Source organism: Corvus moneduloides, chromosome 4 (assembly GCF_009650955.1).
Source record: "Corvus moneduloides isolate bCorMon1 chromosome 4, bCorMon1.pri, whole genome shotgun sequence".
In the NCBI taxonomy this organism is placed as follows: domain Eukaryota; kingdom Metazoa; phylum Chordata; class Aves; order Passeriformes; family Corvidae; genus Corvus; species Corvus moneduloides.
In genome coordinates, this window is record NC_045479.1 from 37,931,426 (window position 1) to 37,948,377 (window position 16,952).

The window sequence follows — 16,952 nt, forward strand, 5'->3', positions numbered from 1 at the left end:
AACTGGAACCTGGAATAAATGGAATAGAGGCAAAAATGTTGACTTTAATTTAAGAGTGAATTTTTACACTTTATATACAAACAGGGTTCTTATTGACCTGATTAGCAAACCTTGACCTCAACTCTTCTGAGCATCAAATATCACTTTTGGGTAGCCAGAAACAAATTTCAGTTAATGTAAGGTTCTCTTTATTTTTTTTAAAGGCAGAAGAGCAATCTGATTTTTTAAAAGTAGCAGTGAATCATAACAACCAAGAAATCATTTTAGCCTAATTTTCTAAGACAAGTTTTTGTTCTTGTCTGTGCACACACAGTCACATTTGTCCATTTTTGAACTTACTGATCAATTTAAACAAAGACCTGACAAGAAAGTATAGATTTCAGAAACAACAGAGGTAGTTATTAACCAACAGTTATCGTTCATAGTTAAGTACAAGTTTTCAAAAATCACAATTGCCAGGGTGTGCAATGAAGGAACAGGGAAAAACTCTGTGACACTATCTGATAAACCACCCAGCTCACAAATTCTGCAGCAGAAGAGACAGAGGTCCCATGAAAGCCTCTTGCAGTGCATGACCTGATTTATTAACAGTTCATTCTGCACTGTAATCTGAATGAGGCTTGGGTAATGGAGGGAAAAAAAGAAAAAAGTGCTGTGCTTATGTATTAAAAATATGGGTACTGAAAATGTACACATCTATGGGTTCTGCTGGTAACTTTTCCTGTTAGCCCCCACTAAAATCTCAGTCTTGTTTTAGTCTTGCCTTAAATGCGAAGCACACAAATGCCAGCACCAAGACAACACTTTAGCACACTGGGGTAGGAAGCACAACCTGTCTGTCCTCAGTGAGGATCCTCATCAGCTAAAGGGCATCATGGCTTCCTCTACCAATTGGAAAAATATTGATTCCATGTTTTGATACCACACTCTCGTTCTCTAGGTGTTACGAGGCATGGTGGAACATGATATTATCCCTACTGTCACTGATAATGACAGTGGGAGCTGTAGGGATGAGCTGTTGGCCCTGCTGCGCCGTAGTCCCACACCTCTCTTTAGTCAGAGGAGTTCTTGGAGACTCAGGAATGATGGTCTCTGTTCCCTGCTATACAAAGGAATGGGTCTCATTAGTCAGATTCTATGACCTCTTACTCCTGCAAAAGGAAACTTCAAATAATGCCCTATTCTGCTTCTGCAGCCCTCAGATGGAGCATATGCATTTGTTCCTGGAGATGCAGTCTTCTTCTCTGTGCAGGCTACAAAGAAAAGGGTCATGTTCTCTATCAAAGAAAACTGCAGAAAATTGACTGCCAGACTAAAAACTACTCACTGTAGTTATGAAAAGATCATTTTAAGGGATCATAATTTAAGAAAATATGAACAATATTTTTTATGTATGAGAAAAAAAATGAAACTCATGACATGGAAGCAAATTGTCTTCCAAAGTTCATGAAGTCTTCCCAGTACTGAAGTACTGCAGCTTCTCTTCTAAGGGCTGCAACAAACAAAACTTGTTTAAACACCAGGTTACACACTAAGAATACCTAAAAACTATACTTTTTCAAATAAAGAGTTCAGCAAAGGTACTGAGCATATCTGGTATCTTGGCAAAGTCATGAGTCAGTGAACACGGGGCCTTATTATAGAGTTTTGTGCAATTTCTCTTACACTAGGTTTTCCTTGATGGTAGATGAAGACTACTTCAAAAGCAAGAGGCACAGTCATATAACCCAGACAGGCACGAAGGAATGTAAATTTTGCTTGCACGTATGCATTTAATCTATGAGGTTTATGCTAGCAAGGATCACTCATGAGGCTAAGAGTTGCAGAATTTTAGCTTTATTCATGCAATATAACACATGGCTGATTCACTGAATGCAACAACATGAACCCAGAAATTTTTGGCCAGTATAACTCCAGAATTGGAAAAAGATGTGCCAGGAGATTGTCTCCTGTTCACTCAGAAAAAAGTTCAGCAAGTATTACACTGTGTTCTGCTGCCCTAATCTCATCTGCCTGTCCTTCAAAAGAAGCCTGTATCCTTCCATTCCAGTACTCCAGTCATAGGAGCCATCCCACCATGTCTCCATGATTCCAGTAAGATTGTAGCCCTGCAGGCATGTGCACATCTCTCACTCCTGTTGTTTATTCCCCATGCTGTGTGCATTTGCATGGAACCGTTTAAGTTGGGCCCCGCAATGAAGCCAACTCACTGGCTGGAGTAGCTGGAATTCCTTTGTGCTGCTCTTCAGGTGCTCTCCTGCTGATCTGTGATCCCGCTCCAGCTTCTGGGCATCTCCTGCTGATACTGGCATGAAGGAATTAAATTATGAATAATTCATCTTGGCTGTTTTGGAAAATAATTTGTAGTTATAAATAGTAACATATAATGGACTGGTATCACTGCAACATGTCACAAATTGTCTGTTTGATACTGTTATTAATAATGACATAACTTTTGTTTGTCCAACTGGATTCTGTTCCACACGAAGTTATCTACCCATGATTTTTAAGATAATAACTTGCCATTTACCACTTGAAATACCATAGTTTGAATTTGTAACAAACATATAAATCTAATCCAGAGAGCTTGTCCTTCTAAAATCAGGTGAGGCATTGATTTAAGACATTTCTCATGAAACATACATGAAAAAATTGCAGCAACTTTGCTTTGAAAATACTTTCCTCAAGCAACCGGGCCTCCACTCTGGAACATATGCTAGATGAGTTCAGTTCATTTCAGCCTAGGCAACCTCAAATATCCCTCTCGTCATTTGCAGAGTATTTAGGGAATTATACGAGTTCTTCTTTAAACTTATGTCCTAAGCAATTCATTGATGGTATCTAGAGTGGTATAAGATCTGCAGAGTTCAGAAAATCTGGCATGTCTCTTGTGCTATAAGGTCACAGCATAAGTGAGAAATTACTTAGAAGCTTGACACCTTGCAAACTGAAATATTCAAGGAATGGCATTGTTGGAGGTGGTCCTGGTCTTTATGAACTTACTCCTGAGGATGGACCTTTTAATTTTTGTGGAACCACTCACAAGAATAAGTAGCCTCTAGCATACAGTCTACATCACCAGACATTAAAAATGTGGCCATTTTACATTTAAATATTTGTAGTAGCTCTGTTTGCAAAATGAACAGTAAAACTTCTAGGATGAAACTTACATTTATGCAACTGTTTGCAAAAGTATAAGTTTTCCTACTATACATTATTGGAATAATTTAATGGTATTCAATTTACTGGAACTATATTACTTTAAATATTACTTTTTATTATGTTATTTTCTAAAATAAGTTGTATAGAGGCCAGGAGACATTTGTTGTGTTATGTCAAAATCATAATTAATATTAAACAAAAATGTCTCTAAAAGCGTAATACATAATTGGTTCAATCCATTTTTCAGAGAATGAGTCTGTGCAAATGAGGCTTTCTTTATATACTCGTATACATAGCAAATTGTCTTAAAGTGTTAGCATAGTCTTTAGGAACTCTCAAGTGTACATTTAACATCCGAGATTCATTGTATCTGGCATTTGCACAACTGTTGTCTCTAAAAGCAAGTAATGTGAATTGTCACAACAATGATTCTTTAGGGAATGCTTCTTTCTACCATGATGGATTCTATTTTTCTGTGAAATTTTGAAAATTGAACTATTCGTGGTAATAGAGTTTAAACTCTTCCACTTCTCCAAACAGAATTCATTTATGTACATGCAGTTGGAGCACATCTGCACCCAGTTAACTGCTTTCAGTTAGCAAAATCAGCTGCTTTCAATAATTACACGCATATGTGAGTTCCTGAATCACATTCACTTTATAAAATGTTACATCTATATGTAAACTTATACTTTTTTTTTAACCAGTGTAGTAGATAAAATTTCCCATATTCATGGCTTCTTGAATTAGCTTTCACAGAATTTCTACACTTCTTAAGGAGATATGTAGCATATGTCATATTGATCCCAACAGATTTTAGGAGCAGGCTTGTGGCACTATATCCAGAAAAGGCCAATGCAAATACACACCAACTCAAGATGTGCTTCTGCAAGCAAAAAACCTCATAAAAAATACTTTGAAAAGGGAGGCACAGTACATGAGAAAGTGTTTTTAACTCACCTCTCCAAAGGTGCCAGCTATTCCGTCTACACATACACTTAAAAAAGAAAATTACTTAGAAAAGCCCACAGTTTCTTCCTTATGCTTTTAATTCTTCTTCAGAGAGGAAAATTTCTTATGAAACCAGACAGGTTTTTAGGCTCAGGGTTCTTCAACCAGCTCATAAATAAACAAATAAATTGCCAGCTAAATAAATAAATAAATAAATATTTTAATTGTTATTACTGTTCAGTCTGTCTCCTTTTGGTTTCATGTTGCATGGTCACCAATCCAAATACCTTCCCATTAGGCATAAACTTTAGACTGTCCTGACTGCAACAACAGTAAAAAACAAACAAAAAAGCAAAATATTTAATTTTTCTAGTTCTGGATAGCTCATAACACTCAAAAAATAGTCAGGACCAACAAACTCATAAGTATCTGGTCAGTAAAATTTCATATGTTACTTTGTGAAAATTGAATTTAAAATATAATCTTACACTTTTTAAATATACCAGCTTGTTTTTTTAAAATACTGTAATAAACCCAATATGATAGAGAATAGAACAATGTGGCTTGTAAAGTAGAAAACAATTAGATACCAATGGAATCCTTGATTTCAGAGGAACAAGATTATTTCATTTATTTCTCTGGACTTTTTAAAAAAAGAGATTATAAATGTATCAAAATGATAAGCATAAATATGATGCTATACTTTCATTTGAAGAGTTTGAGTTTTCTGCTATAAACCATATAACCAAGAATAGTAATGGACTAACATCAAAACACACACATCTTAAAATGGCTTCACAAAGACACAGCTCCTAAAATAATTATTTTAGTTTTGAAGACTGGTTCCACCAAATCCTAGCTTTAATGTATTTTTCTCCCAAACAATAGTGGTTTTAAATTTGTGTTTGAATAAAGCATTACAAAAAAATGTAGGATTGTCAATAGAATATGAAAAGAATCTCCACTGCATTTCATATTTGATGAATGAGGAGCTGTCTAGTTTCCATAAAGGCTTCTCTCTGAGACAGTTATAAGTATGATGCACCACCCTTGGACCATGGCAATTTGGAGGGTTGGCATATGAATAGACCTGAAGGTCGGAAGTGATTGATGTGATCGTCTTGTCTGACCTTCTATACCACAAGTGGCAAGCACCCTCAGAAACAGTATTAGTACCAGAACTTGAAACATGTTTCATCTTATTTTGAAAACTGCATTGTAATCTCCCTTGAGAAGTCTGTTTCAATGTGTAGTTGTACTTCCTGCTTGGAACTTGCGTCTTATTTAATCAAGTCATTGGATCTATTTGTACCTTTGCCTGTCATACTGAAAAACCTCTCTCTACCCATCTTTTCCAGATACCAGAGTAGCACGTAAGTTCTTGACCTTCTTTATAATAACATGAGAAGAGGAGTTGATATCAGAAGAGAAGACCAATGGGCTGTGATTTAAGACCAAAAAAGAAGTGGCATCATTATATAAAAGACTCATTTCTATGCTATGAAGAAATATTGTTGAGCAATTGAAATAGGCACCAGTGCTATGACACCAGGAAAAATCCACAGATATCTGAAGATTTTCTAGAACAGAAAGGGAACAGAGAAAACATATGGAGATTCTTCACAGAAATTTCTCTCCAAAAAATGTGAAAGACAAGCATATTGAAGTTGAATCTTTGGTTAGGTAAACAGTGTTTCAAGGACATTTTCTTTCATAGAGTCATGGAAAAGAAACCTAGTGCAACACAAAACTTTTAGCTACTCCCCTTTCAAATACACGTTAAAAAAAATCCAAAGGTAGAGAGGCTAAAATTCTAGTTTCCTTGACCCAAAAGTGCTTGCCTGTTTTGAACAGTGTTTCATCTCAAATGCTTTTATCCTCTTTTTCTCCTTAAAAGAGAGAGGGCATGAACTCACCTTATAGTGGAAAATATTTATTGGAACATGAAGAGTCAATCACATAATGACTGGCATCAAACAGAGGTACTCTGAGCCTTTAAAGATGGAGACACCATGTCACCCTCATAATCTAATTTTGATCCCTTCTGGATGAAAGTAATCATTACTATTATTGCATTTTATCCTTTCAGAGTGTTTCCTCCAGAGTGTTGCCCTAATTGACTTTTCTATAACTACGACAGTATTTTTATGCATTAAAAGTCACATTAATAAATAAACATTATAATTATAATGCTTCCAGCTGGGAATATTTTAGTTAAAGGTCATTTTTTGTTCAATAGGTATGTAGTTTAAATGTTGTCAAGTTTAGAATTAAGAATATAAAATACAATTAAACTTCCTTTTATCTCAAATGTTCTCCCTGAAGTTATTCCAGGACGAGTATTGTAAAGAGCATAGGCAAACTCACCTTCTGCAGTAAGGTTTCATGTGTTGTGTGTCGAAGTTTTGTGAAGGACAATTCTTTTCACACTAAACATGATATTTTAGACAGAAAGAGAAAATAAACTGAAGAAATTATATAAACCATATATTATTACAAAAATCATATTTTAAAATTATTTAAATTATTTAAAACTTTAACATTGAACAGAAAAATATTCAGGAGTGATATTCAGCTCAAACTACATGAGCATATCTAATTCACAAATTTCTTGTTCTTTCCCATCTTTATTAAATTTTAATTACATTATTACCTCTAGCTAACTTTTAGGTTTTCAGAGAATGCATTCTGTTTCCAAGGTATTGGCACATCAGCAGTTGCCATTGGATCTGAAATCTGGACACTGGAATCTACAATACCAAAAGATTCTTTCAAACCCAGTATTTTGTTCCAGTACTGTGTTACTTTCATATTCTAGTGGCAGTTTAGAAGGTGAAGTCACTAGATAAATCACCAAACTGGGAAAGGAAAGAGGAAACAATGTTCACTGCTTAATTCAAATGCACAAATTATTATAGCAATTAATGTAAATTTAAATTTTTTTATAGAAGAGATTTAAAATTAAAAAGAAAAAACAATCAAAAACAAACAGCAAGAGCAAGATGAGTCTATCAGTTTTTAGGCTATTGGCTAGGTTGTATAAAGGGTTTATTCTACATTTTTCCAATACTTACTTCATCACTTAGGGCAAGTGCCCCGAGGTGGAGGTGATACAGCAAAAATTCTGAAAACGTTATAGCCTGGATGTGTATTAATGGAGAGCTGTCAGAGAGGACAGCTACACCAGAGTAGAGCAGACCCTCTGCCAGATGTCAGTTTTATGAATTTGAATCAAGTTAAGGGAAGGAGTTCTAGGGATTCTGAAAAAAAGCCTTTGAAAAATACTGTATTTCCGTTTAAAACATTTATTTCTGCAAAATCTACAGTTTGAGAATGAAACATATGAGTTCTGAGAGTATGAATGGAGAATTCCAGTAAAGTTAAAGCCATGCTGGATATGCTCAGAACACAGAATCTGCAAAAGTGCATGGGAAATGGATTTTCTTTCCTATTTATAATTGACGTGTTGAATATAATTGTGCTGTGTATTTGGCTAACCATAGAGCAATCTGCTTCATATTGGTTAGTCTGACACCATCATGACTGTAACTTCTATATATTGTTTAATAAAACTGCTGATTTTCACTCTTTTGAGACCCTCTTGGGTCTCAGTATTCAGACCTCTTGGTGTCAGTGTATTTTAAATTTACTGTGATTACTACTCCAGTAATAAGGCATAAATGTGTATAAGTATCCAAAATATGAGACAATGGGTTTCAATAATTGGCTGCTACCTCTAATATTGCTCTGATTTTAGACACTAATCTGTATCATTTATTTACACAAATGTTTGATTTTAAGCTCATAAGTCTTATTCTCTGGCCAGTAGAGGATACACTACCTCCTCTTAAATGCCCTTCAAAGTCATGCAAAAGTCAAGAAAATATTAACAAATCTATGATCTTTTCCTTCAAAAAAAGCAATTTTTCTATAGGGACATAAAAAGAGAGTGGAGGAGGTTACAAATTCCCACACAAAATTGTGAGGAATTGCATACACTATACAGTATACACTATACACTAACAGCCACACCTCGGACCCTAGAGATCAAATATTTTCATATTTGTTAGAAAATCCTGAAGAACCTATACTGGAGACTGCTTTTACCAATCAACCTCTCCATAAATGTCACATCACAACAACACAAACCATTAAAGCAGTCCATAACATGCCTTTGAGATCTCTTGAGCAAGCATATGGTGTGCCTTTTCTGCACCCAACCAGGAGCATTACAGTAAAAGGGTTACTTTTACTGTGATCCCCTTAATGACAATATCTTCCAGCAATGTTGTGTTGTAAACAAGGTCATCTAATGGCCTAATCAGCTCATCTTCCCTTTGGGAAAAATGCATGTTATTCATTTGGGTATAAATGAAGCTGCAGCTAGAGGGGATGCAAGTGCTTGGAGACATCGGGCTAGGCACAAAAAAAACTAACTTCAAAGAACACGGTCAATTTTACACTATTTATTTTGCTATAAGTATGCCTTATTTGGAAGAAGAAAACGTAGCATCAGTTAGGGCAGGCTTATCACACCTGAGTTCCCATGAAGGATGCTCTCTTTTCCTGATTTTGTGAGGAGAAGCAATCTCTAGGATGCCAAAATGAAAAGTGATCCTAGCGACACACTGATGGCATCATTGTTGCATTTTGTTAGCAGCTTTCCCTTCAGAAGTAAACCTGCAAGGCTAAGCACTTTGGGTCACAGTGCATAACTGAAAAAAATGAATTGATAGATAGTTATGCTTGAGCACTAGCAAAAGGTAAGAGTAATGGTAAGTGTAATAAGTTTGAAACACCGGGAACATACAATTGTTCTGAAATCCCATTATGAAGATATATTATTATTAGGTTCTGCTGTTGCCTCACTAAGAGAAGGAATATAAAACACAAATCAGTGGGCACAAAGGTTGGGATGAAATCTTAAGACGTCCGTTTTCTAAACAAACTCACAAATCACTTCCTTCGCTTGGAACGGCAGCTGCACCATTTTGAAGAGCCCCAAGAAAGAGGACGTAGAACACATGTCTTGCTGTTTTAGACTCCACAATCTAACTGGAGAAACTTGCCTTGTGCCAATAGGCATTGCAAACAACTCACTCAACTTCTCTGCCAATATGGCAATTTGCATAGCATTACCCATAATGCTTCAAACTGTGCCTTTTCTTTGAAAACAGATTTAATTGAGCCTTGCTGAGCTGCATTAATGTGTCTGTTTAAATTGAGCAAATCTAATTAGCTCACATGAAAGTTATGCCACCTCTGGTGCAGCAAAGCTAATGCAATTAAAGTCAGCCAGATGTATTGAGTATTGTAAACATGCAGTCTGACTGGTGGAGAATAGCTCAGTATTCATCAGAGACTGGACAGTTTTGTAACACATTAACAACAGCTGCACTCTCTACAGTGTATAAGTATATATTGTGCTGTATATATGAGTACTTTAAAATTCCTTGGTTTCTGCATTCTTCAACAATACTTGTTATAAGATTAGAACAATCTCATCTATGTGTGCCAACCCAAGCCTACTTTTTTTTTTCAATTAGACCACTATGTATTTATACAGCATTGCTACAAAATCAATATTTACTAAACATTGCACAGAAAATTACTATTTATATTGGAAATAATTTCTAAACTCCTTGACTATTTAAATGCCTTTATGAACTGGATTTCTAAAAAAGCTGTATGTAAATGGATAACTGGGAAAATGTCAAGATGCACTTCAAAAATAATCAGAAGATGCTCTAATAGGGAAAATATATATATTTTAGATAATTAATTATTTTCACTACACACTCCTTCAATCAGATACCACTTCCTAGTTAACTACTATCTATAAACAGGTTAGCACTCGAGATGCTCAGATAATGTCTTTTTTTAATACTGATTTTTTTTTTTAATACTGATTTCAGTATCTGGTTTTGTACATGTCATGCAAAAAAAAGTATTTATAATCCTTGAAAGAAATACTTCAAATCATACTTTTTCTTTGAAAACCCCAGTTAGAATAGCTGCAGATTTGGCTGCTTCTTTGCAGTCATTTTTTGTCTCTGCTTTGCATTCCCTTCCCAGAATGCCAAGATGAATAAAAAAGATTTGGCTTCTTCCCCCATAATTGATAATCTTCTTCTTCCTCATTTATTAAATTAAGCTATAATTGCTCTCAATGGTAATCAAGTCCAGTGTTTCATGCTGTGAAAGAGATACTCAGTGGAAACAAAGGTAGGTTGTGCTCTCTTTATTCTTCTTAAATCTTGAACACACCATTTTCTAACTTCTCAATTCTTCTGTCTGTAAAAATGGACATCGTATTACCTAAAAAAATTATGAATTTTGTTTCCTTATCATTTCCTGCCCTAGAAAGTCTGAGATTTAAACATTATAGAATGAAAGTTACACGTAAAATTGAATTTTTTAAAGTAGTAAGTTAAACATTGATTAGAAAAATAGGTATTCACAAAAAATCTTGGGTATAGATTTTTAAAATTACCAGCTTTTGAGAGTAGAAATAACACCTATAAAAACAGGGAAATTTAATGAGGAATTAAATTCCTTTACATGTAAGTAAAAAAGTCATCTTAAACATGTTCAAAAGAAGGTTTTCAGTATTTGGTTTAGCTGTGTACCTCAAGTTCTAGACTTTATTTTGTGAGGATTTCTAAAGGTAACAAGGTAGCAAAGCCAAATGTAAATGTTTCTTTACTGGATATTTAGATTTTTCTATGGAGTTTTCACTACAAAGAAGGAAAAGATTTGTTGAATGGATGGGATAACACATCCTTTCTTTCCCTGGTGTTTTTCCTGTCTGATATCCTGAGATCCTGAAATAAGTGACAACAGCTTCAAAGCTGCCCCAAATGCTTTGTCCAATGATCTGTTATTTTTGTTACCCCGTGCTGAGATGCCTCCCCTCAGCATACAGGCACCTTAAGGAGCAGCTGGGATACCAGTACAGGCTTTCCACCCTTCCTGCACTGAGGGTGTTGTACAGCTACTTCCCTCCCACCCCTCTTCTCCCACGCCAGATCATAGCAGAAGGGTTGCACTGGTATAAGGAGGTGCATTCCTTTAATTAAATTGAATTATACTTTGTTTGGATGAAGGAAGAAAGCATGAGCAGGGGGAAGGATTTTAGGAGTTCCTTGGTTTCTTGTTTGTTTGTTTGTTTGTTTGTTTCAGCTGCTGGACACAATATAGATTCCCTTGATATTCTTCATCTTAATTTTATAAAAGTACCCTTCTGTTGGGTACTAACAGACTTTCATTACCAAAAACTATTAACTGGTTTGGCCATCTCTTAAAAGTCACCATATGAAGAAATGTCAAACTGCTTGACACTTCATAGAATCATAGAACAATTTGGGTTGGAAGGGACATTTAAATGTCATCTAGACCAAATGCTCTGCCACGGCCAGGGCATCTTCATCTAGATTTAGAGATTATGACTAGAGGGTTGCCAACAACCTGACAGGCATAATACAGCAGAGAATGCTGTAGCAGTGGAAGATTACATGTACACAGGCACTTCAGACTGGACTGACAAGCTGTAGTCAATCAATGTGATCTGGAATTTAGTAACTCTAATATAAGAATGAGAACCAAGATCCTAAACACATGGCTTACAAAACAACAGAGGAGTAGCATTTCTAGCCATTTTTAGAGTTGAAAGGAAACTTTGTTATTACAATAAAGAATAATGTTTTAAGAATATTATAGTGAGACACAAAGGTGAAATTCAGACTGTGAAAATCTTGACTGAGATAATAAAGAAAATCTATCTTCAAGCTTTAGTCATTATCTGCTTTTTTGCCAGGTTAATTGCATCCTCAAAGTAATGCTTAGATCTTTTCTTCATCTCTATTTTGCTGTATTTCTAACATGTATCCAAACACATGTAACTTTATTAATATAAGCATACTAATATTTGCCTAAGTGCAAACTGAACTCCAGATTTAGCTTTAGGAAAACACCTGCTTTCACCTCAAACACCAAGCCTGCTGGCTAATTTCAGTCCTTGGATGAAAGTATTTGGCACTCCAATACAATAGAGATCACAGAGGCCTAGAGTCACACTACATGAAAGTTTCTTTATCAGGTACAGTAACTGCAAATAACTAAGAAAGTCCTGTATAATACAACAACAAATTTTATCTACTTCCCCTAGAAGCAAGGATTCCCTCTTGCTTATCCCGCACAAGGACTGGTAAGACTCAGTTTGGTCCAGACCTTAAGCCATAATAAAAACTTGTCTCATACAAAAAATAATTAAATATCATCCTTATTTGCTAATATACCCATAGAGGTCACACTCAGTTTACATATTTTGGCTGTGCAAATTGTATTTGAACCATTTTGCTATGTGATTCTAATTAGAAAATTGCAAGTTTATGAACAAATCAGGGTGCCAAGTCAGCCTGTCATACTGATTATAAGTGAAGTGCAGAAGATAAATTGATTAAGCATTAGTTATAAAAGCAGAACAAAGTACCACATCAGGCACCAGAATGCAACACAAAACGCAGGTGAAAGGAAAAGAGCAGTGATACTGGTTAGCATAAACTGGAGAAAAAAGTGACAAAAACACAGCATAAACTGAGGGAGTAACATGGATAACATATAGCAAACTCAGATCTTTTTTATTGGCAGCAAGTACATAATATCTGAAAATAAAATGAAAACCTTAGCTTACTAAAATCAATTTGCAAACCAGCCCTTGGGAATTGTGCTCATATCATTAGAGAAGATTTACTTTTGCAAGATACATCAGGTCCTGGCAATCACATTAGTTATTAAGACAACATCTTAAGTTATTTATACAATGCTCTCTGAAAAAGTGAGAGTGCATGCTTAATGCAGGTAACAGATAATAAAAACAAGATTGCCTTTCCTAGCAGATGCAAAATCTGAAACTTTATATCTAGTTCAAGGCAGTAATCCAAGTAGAACAAGCTAAAATTCCCATTACCTCCACTCCAGAGCTGGGAGCAATATCAGCTTAAGTTGAATAAGGCTACAACTAATTGTAATTGGGTTGGTCAGTTGGAAAGCTTGCTAGGGATATTTTGACAGAAGGCTCTTTTGGTAAAATAAATAAATAAATAAAGAAAAGAAAAGAAAATATCCACTGACCAACTCGAACTGAAATGTTATAGGGAAAGAAAAGCTATTGGAATTAATCTCTTTGCAAAAGTTTTTGGTGTTGTTATCCAAAAAATCACATATTTAAAAACCTAGGTTTTTAAAATATGAATGAGGTTTAAAAAGTATGAAAGATATTTGGAAACTGAAATACTGTTTTAAGTGATCCAAAATAATGTTTACTTTCATCTCTCAAGATTTTTGTTCATCTTTGGGAATGAAGAAAAAGAGCTTCAAATATGTATCCCAGGACAGCTTTTTACAGCAGTTCTTGGTTAAATACAACCTCAAGTAGGTCAATGGTGTTGGGGTCTCCCCCCCCTGCCATGGAGCCCTGGGAGAGGGGCCCTGGGGGGGAGACACGGGGTTTCCCTGCCCCTGCTCAGCCTCATTTCCCATTGGTTGTTTTGTGTTCCCTGGGGTGACCAAGGACCCTCGGGTCCCGTGACTGCAGAGTTCCTCAGGAGAGCCCCAGCCATGCGGCTGGAGAAATAAACATCTCTGAAACATCTACCATGAATCTGTCCATATATACTTCCTTTCCTCGGGACTCCTGGTTGGATATATGCGTGTTACAGTAATCCCCGCTGTAACAAATGGGCTTATCACAATTTAGATTTTTTATATCCCTTATACTGTTTATAGAAGTCATTCAGTGTTTTTTTAGCTCTTCTGTGCAAGGAAGCTCTCTGGAGACTATTCTCCCTTTCTAGTACTCATATTCATGGTTTTGTTAGAAGGAACACTCCCAGAGAAACTATAAGCACCACAACCATAGAGATTTAGTCTCTGAGCTTTTTCTGCCCTGCTTCTGATCATCACAAGCCACACAATATCTAGAAAAATAATTTCTCACCAGACTGAACAAATACTTTTCAGAAATACCTGAGATATTTAGAATATTAAAAAGACACTTAAAGTAAACAGCTCCATTCTGTGTGCCTTTCCTTACACACCAGATGACCATTACGAGGTCTAACTACTCCTTAGCCAGTAGTTACCTAAACCAGCATTTTCCTCATCTGGGCCCCTAAATATCCCTACCTGCATGTTTAAGACACTAAACAAAGTCCCTACTCTCATTTTCATAGTCCCATTCTAATCAGAGGGACTGCTTGGTGGTTCCCTAGTGCATCCTAGAAGAGAAACAGCATATAACTGCTTTGAATTTAATGGAAGGGGTTTTTTCACAAGTATGGCAAATATGTGTTTTAAAGCAAGAGACAAAAAAAAAAAATCTTTTTTTTTATGTTACTAGAAGTTCTGACTTCTCCAGTTGTGAAATGCTGTTCTTGAATCTCTATAATTTCCCTAACAGTACTTTAAAGAGATATACAGGTCTCTCCTGCATCTCCTTTTTCTTTATGGGGAACTGATAGATACTTGAAAGCTCCCTTAACAGAATAATTATTGTTGGTTGTTATTTGCTGGCTACTATAACGCTCTGAGAGACAGTAGAAATAGAAAGAATGCACAGCAGCTGAGACCAGGCAGTATATGCCTTTAAACAACACTGAGTGGATTATCTGTGGTCAAAGAAAGAAAACAAATGTACAAGTTCCATACAAGATTTGGCAAACAACTACATAAAGTTAAGGCTTCTTTTTGCTTTATTCTCCATTTTGTGTGCTACTTCCCTGATGATACATTGTATTGCAGAAGTATCCCAGCAGTGACAAGACCAGTTTCAGGTTTTTTCCAAGTATAATTTTTAGGAGAAAGAGTTCAAGAAATTTTTAATGAGTGAGCTAAGACTGTCTTTGGTTTTTGAATGTCCCTCAATAACCAATGCCTGTGCTACACTCATTTGACTGGCTCTGCATAAACCCAGCTAAAGAGACCAGAGACTTTCAAATAAGGTGTAGGTTTGTACATGTCAGAGAGCAGACGCTCTCTGTGAGCTGTCTAGTGGGTTGTGAAAGAAATCTCTGAAGGGGAAGGATGAGGCAAAAATTTCCATTGTCAGAAAAATCAGGCTGTGCTTTAGACTGTTAGAAGAGGTGAGACCTACCACAGTGTACAAGTCAAAGCTGCATCCTTTCAAAGACTTATGGGCACGCAGAGCTTTTAAAACCAACAGTGGCTGTAATTCAGAAACCCTTTTTCTGTCTTTCCTCCTGTAGTGCTGCCAGACTGGGTCAAATAGGAAGATCAAAACAGCCGCGGTGGGATTCTTGAAGGGGTGTATGGAGAAGTAGGATCTCAGTAAGCTGAAGCATCAGATCCAAGGTTTATGATGACTTTTGAGACTTGTACCCTCAGAAAGGAGAAAAGGTACCAGGACTAAAGCCTAAAATGTGTCTGAAATGCTCAGAAATTAATACTGATCTTCATATCCGGCTAGAATGTAGGCTTTGTGGTTGGCTGTGCTCCTTCTGTAAAGTGGAGCAAAAGGGCTTGAAAGAGAAGAGATATATTGGTCCTATATGTTAAGCCCACCTGGCCCTCCATTTGCCAAGAATAGTTATAAGTTTGGGTTGTTAAGCCTAAGTATTGAGAGAATAAACCCAAACTTATCAGCAGGGCTTTTTCTCTCATAAACTTGACACTGTCCACTGCATCTGGAATTACTTGACCCTTGTCAGATTGGGTCTTTTTTTGCTTCCTGTGACTTCCAGTCCTGCAGTTAAAGGTGGGATAAGAAAGAAGACATGTCTGTAGGAGTAATATCTGTGGACCTGAGAGGCTGAAAGGAATTGCATCTGTAATGTTCTGGCCTAAGATTCATTAGCATCAGAAAACTGCTTGATGTAGCTCAGAACTGCATGTGTTACCAAATGATGGTGCCAGAATGCTGTGCCCAGATAAGGGACAATGCACTAGCCAGAGATGTGCCATCTTGTAGGAAGAGCACAGTTATTTATGTGGACTAACACACAGAGCTGCAATCACTTTTGAAATCAGTGCAAAATCTTTCCTTCTACTGAGCTCTATTTTGGAATCTAGTGTGTTCATTAAACATAAAAATTGTGCAGCCCTCATATCTGGGCATGGTGCTGTAAGTTTTTATATGAAATGACCTCTAGCTCAGAGAAGGGCTGCAATTTCACCTCCTACAAATTAATCCTACACAAACCCAGTGTGACACATGAATCATGTAAAATATTTCTGCAGTATTTTTAAGGCCTAGGGGGATACCTGTTCAGAAGATGAAAAAAATAACCTGAGATTTGCAGTGGGATTTATTGAGTACAGGTTTTAAAGAGGTTGCATTTATCAAACACTGTTGAATGGATACTTGTCTGGAGTTTTCCAAAGAATTTCTAGTTGCATATAGGTTTGTGGTCCTGATCTAGACAAACAGCAGGGAGAAAGATAGAGAACTGATTTTTTGAAGACTTATTCTCCAAAGAATCCTTGGAGGAAAAGTTCAAAAGGTAGCTTCACGATAATATATTTAGAAAATGCATGCTTAACCCAGGCTAATAATGGTAGCTATATTCCTGGGTATTCCTTTGGGTGTAACAGAGGGTACCACTGCAGATATCAGGTGTGCTGCTTTACACAACCTTTATACTATCCCAAAAAAAGCACTTTTTAACAAGGGCAGGTGGCTGGCTTTGTGCTTTAACAGATTATCGATCAAATATGTAGGACAGCACAATTATAATGAGAGATGTTCAAAAGTCTTGGATATTCTTCAGATGTGCTATAATCCTTCAGACACAGTGGAGTCCAGTCTATAGGAATCACAGCAG

The 16,952-nt window shown here is 36.3% G+C and overlaps 1 long non-coding RNA gene across 1 annotated transcript in view; it reads right to left on the reverse strand.

Moving 5' to 3' along the window:
* Positions 1-2,194: 2,194 nt before the first annotated feature.
* LOC116443537 overlaps positions 2,195-16,952 on the reverse strand; it is a 43,338-nt gene continuing 28,580 nt past the window's right edge. The window contains exons 2-3 of the long non-coding RNA XR_004239955.1: positions 6,481-6,542; positions 2,195-2,305 (exon numbers count right to left, since the gene is read on the reverse strand). This is a non-coding gene — a long non-coding RNA (uncharacterized LOC116443537). The remainder of the gene's footprint in view (positions 2,306-6,480; positions 6,543-16,952) is intronic.